This window comes from Oryx dammah, unplaced genomic scaffold, assembly GCF_014754425.2.
Source record: "Oryx dammah isolate SB20612 unplaced genomic scaffold, SCBI_Odam_1.1 HiC_scaffold_24, whole genome shotgun sequence".
Lineage (NCBI taxonomy): Eukaryota > Metazoa > Chordata > Mammalia > Artiodactyla > Bovidae > Oryx > Oryx dammah.
Window position 1 is genome coordinate 28,467,330 of NW_024070208.1, and position 4,424 is coordinate 28,471,753.

Genomic DNA, 4,424 nt, shown 5'->3' on the forward strand with positions numbered 1-4,424 from the left:
GCAAGGTCACCGCCCCGCCGCCCTCGCCGCCGCGGGCGCCCCGGCCCGGCCAGGGCGGCAAGTTTAATTTCCAGTCGGCGGCGGCTGGAGCCCGCGGCGTGGAGGGAGCGCGCCCGCCCCGGGGCCCTCCCCACCCCCACCGGGCAGCCCCGGCCCACGCCCCCGGCCCGCTCCGCTCCTCCCGGCGCCGCCGCCGCCGCCGCGCCGCCGGTGGCTGCAGCCCCCGATGCCGGGAGGCGAGTCGCGGCTGCCAGGCGGGCGCCGCTTTGAGCCCCGCCAAGACACAGCCGCGGCGGCGGGCGCTGAAAAAAATGGAGCGCGGTGACTGGAGAGGAGAGAGGTTTTCTCTCCCCGTTAACTGAATTGTTTCCTACCTCTGGGTGCCCGACTCGCTACTCCTCTCACTCCGCCGCTCTCCGGGATCCGCCGCCGCCGCCGCCGCATCCAATCGCCTCCTCCCCCCCTCCCCTTCCGCAGCCAGCCCGGCCGTTCCTCCTCCTCTCCGCTTCAAAATGGCGCCAAGCGCTCTTCGGCGGCTGCTCCAATCGAACCGCCGCGGACAGCACCCGGGGGCAGGCAGAGCGCCGCGTTGGTGCGCAGCGCCCTCTACCGACCGGACGGTCCCGCGCGCCCGCCTCCCCTGCGCCCCGCCCCGCCCGGAGCGCGTCCCCGCCGCCGCTCCGCCCCGCCCAGCTCGTCGCGCGCGCACGCAGCCACACGGGCACTCCGCCGCTGCAAGACCCGTAACTGTTAATTCTTTCTCTGCCTCTTAAGGCTTTCTTGACTTTTCCCGAAAACCACACAAATTGTTATATATTTCTAGCTTTATGGATAAAAGTTGGAAATTTTTCAAAACAGTGAAATTCAGTACGAATGTTAAGTAAATAAAATTGGTGTTGACTACTTTGCTCCTTTACTTTTGAGATGACGTAGTTATCTCAAAATGTCATAAAATAGCTTTTTTCTCCGCTACGTATGTTATGTCTTTAACCCAACAGCTTCCCCATTTTCAGGTATTGTTTAGGAAGCGGGAGGATGGAGGAACATAGGAATTACATCTGTAACAAAGCATTCCATTCATTCGTCCTATGACAATTGTTATTGGAGAAATAATCTGAAGATCACCCGACGCCTTCCAGAAGTTGGGTTTCTAACCCCCTTCACCTCCAGAAGGTGCCGTTCCTCCCGCCTTCAGCTGTAAGGTGGTATGTTAAAGTTGATCTGTCGATTACTATTAGGATGGAGAGAGGAAAAAAATAACTTTAAAGGCCTCAATGAAGCATAATTGCTAACGAAACTTTTATGCAACAGCCAATTGATTTAAAGAAATTAGTAATATAAACTTTCATTTAAAGCAACGCTTTGGGAAAATTTGAAAAGTTGATGTTAAAAGAAAAATAAATTTCTGTGTTAAGGGCTTTTAAAAAAAACAACCAAATATGGCAGCAGGGTATAAATGGGAAATCTCTGTGCCTTCCTCATACTGAAAGTCTTAACTTCTTTCATTGTGAAGAAATCTCTGGGATCTTTGGGAATATGTGTATATATGTGTTATCTACAGACTTGTAGAGTCTTCCAGATTTCCTTGGAGTTAAGTAGCATAGATCACCATTATAATTGAGGTTCTGAGCTGCTGACTGAGAATTCCTGAATGCACTGGGCAGAACAGTCAAAGCAAAAACTGTTCTCTCTTTCCAAGGTTAGCACTCACCAGTGTGTGAAATCAATGGGCCTGATCCTGGTTAATGAGAGCAAACGGCACTAATTTACACTGTAAATCCACACTGTCCAAAAGAAATATGATATGAACCATGTATGTAATATGAAATCTCTTCATTTTAAAGTGAAAAGAAAGCAGTGAAATTAATTTTAATATTTTATGTAACAGTATATCCAAAATGTTGTCATTTGCATAATCAATATAAAATTTTATTAATATACAATCACAGATAATTTACATTCTTTTGTTCATCTTGTGAATTTTACACTAAAAGCACATTTCAATTTGTACTAGCTATGTTTCAAGTGCTCAATAAGTACATGTGGTGGGTTTTCCTGGTGGTCCAGTGGTTAGGAATCTGCCTTGCAATGCAAGAGACACGGGTTCCATCCCTGATGTGGAAAGATCCCACATGCCACACACCCCCTCACCCCTTGCCACAACTGGAGAAAATCAGCATGCAGTAAAGAAGACCTACCGCAGCCAAAAAATAAAATTAAATAAATAAATAAATCTAAAAAAAAAGTACACGTGGCCAGTGGCTTCCTATGGTGAAGAGTACAGCCTGTAGACTCTGGAATCAAAATGCTATTTTTTAACAACTTGTAATAAATATTCAACTTTGTTTCATGGTGTATTCTTTGCAACTGTTGAACTCTGTTAAGAATTATGCCAGTACCAGTTGAAGTGCATGTATTTAAAATACATAAAAAGAAATGAGGATAATTTGAGACCTCTGGGACAACATCAAGAGCACTAATATTCACATTATATGGGTCCCTGAGGGAGAAGAGAAACAGAAAGGGTCTGAGAACATATTTGAAGATATAATAGCTGAAAAATTCCCTGACCTATGAAAGGAAACATTTACCCAAGTACAGGAAGCACAATCCCATATGCGATTAAACCAAAGAGGAACACACCAACACACAATTGTATTCAAAATGACTAAAATCAAATACATATAAATAAGAGTATATATTCATATAGTATTATATATATATAGTGTATATATATTATTTCATGCTCATGTTTTTTATATCGAACAGTGACTTACTCTAAATTTCCTATTTATATCAAGTATATCATTGGCTTAGATATTTAAGAAAGCAAATGAGAATTTATTTAAAGAGCATTATGATTAGCCACTAGAATTAGCGATAATTCTCAGCAAGCAGTTAAATTTAATACCAGAAGCATACTAATAGTAATACATGAGCTCCTTTAAAGACATCTCATTTAGAATAAAATTTCTTTATATGGTGTTAGAAATCATTAGTAATAGAACAATCTGGCCGGACGACTGAATGGAATAAAAATGAGCACTCTCTCCCTAAACACCTATTTATATTTTGACTTTTCATTAAGTGTCTGGCATACAGGGCAGCTCCTGTTGACGAGGGAGCTATGAGGCTATGAGGGCGCTACCTCTATTTATTCAACCAGACTCGCTTACTTAACTTAGCCACTTCTCATTACTCTGAACTTCACTTCCCACAACCATGCTGCTTTGGCCCATGACTTCCTTTGCCTGTAGATTTACCCTTCATTTTAATTTTCTTTTTCTCTCCATAGTCTTATGGCCTATGTTATTTACAACTAGAAAATGTTTGCCTCACTATTTTTAAAAAGGGCAAAAAAGGAAACACTCTCTATCCTTTTTGAAAGATTTCAATCTTCTCCACAAGGTATGGATTCTGTATGTATGTGCTTTTTTATTTTTTCTTTGGCCATGTTGCACAGCATTTGGGATCTTAGTTTCTTGACCAGGGATGGAACCCATGCCCCCTGCACTGGAACCACTGGACCGCCAGGTAAATCCTTTTGTTTTGCTCTGTGGCATGAGAACTCTTTGTATGTGCATATTTTAAAAGTCTGTTCTAAATTCATATCACATCTATCCATTGCAGAGGGGAGATTTCCTTTATATAGGATCCAATGAAGTGTGATTTCTTATTTAAAAATGTACTTTATTTACTTGATAGTTGCTTTTCAAATTTTATTTTCAGTTTGTTTATATATATATATATATGTATATACATATACACATATATAATGGTGTTAGAGCTGGTTAGGAAAGGGTGTCAGAAAGATGCCATGAAAAGATTTTGAGAAGTTTAGGGTTCATAGAGCATAGAAATGATCACCTCTTTTCAATTTATTTTATATAAAGAAACTGAGACTCAAATAGCTAAATGATTTTTCCAGGGAATCCATAGTCAGGGGAAATTTTTTTAGTGAATCTCATAATCTTCCAATTAATTTAGAAAGTATGTAATTTAAAGGGGTTCCCTGGTGGCTCAGATGGTAAAGAATCTGCCTGCAATGCAGGACACTCAGGTTCAATCCCTGAGTCAGGAAGATCCCCTGGAGAACAGAATGGCTACCCACTCTAGTATCCTTACCTGGAGAATTCCACAGACAGAAGAGCCTGGTGGGTTACAGTCCATGGGATTGCAAAGAGTTAGACAGGAATGAATAACACACACAGACAAGTAATTTAAAAATCTCATTTCATTTCACAAATATGTAAATTTCTTTTTAAATTAAGTCCTATGTAAGTCATAAACAAATATAAACGTGTAAATATTAATAGACTTTTGAGAGGACAAGAAAAATGGATCCTTAAGTGTAGAGTACGGTTACTTGAATATTTTCTCTCAAATTTGTTATATATATATACAGTATATATATGTATATATTA

At 41.5% G+C, this 4,424-nt stretch overlaps 1 protein-coding gene across 6 annotated transcripts in view; it reads right to left on the minus strand.

The window, feature by feature from the left end:
• Positions 1-514, minus strand: part of PDS5B (PDS5 cohesin associated factor B) — a 184,831-nt gene extending 184,317 nt beyond the window's left edge. For 4 of the 6 annotated variants that reach the window (XM_040267109.1, XM_040267107.1, XM_040267106.1 and 1 more), the window contains exon 1: positions 375-514. The gene's annotated coding sequence lies outside the window, so the exon portion shown is untranslated. The remainder of the gene's footprint in view (positions 1-374) is intronic. The other 2 variants (XM_040267108.1, XM_040267105.1) reach the window with 1 other exon arrangement.
• Positions 515-4,424: the final 3,910 nt, after the last annotated feature.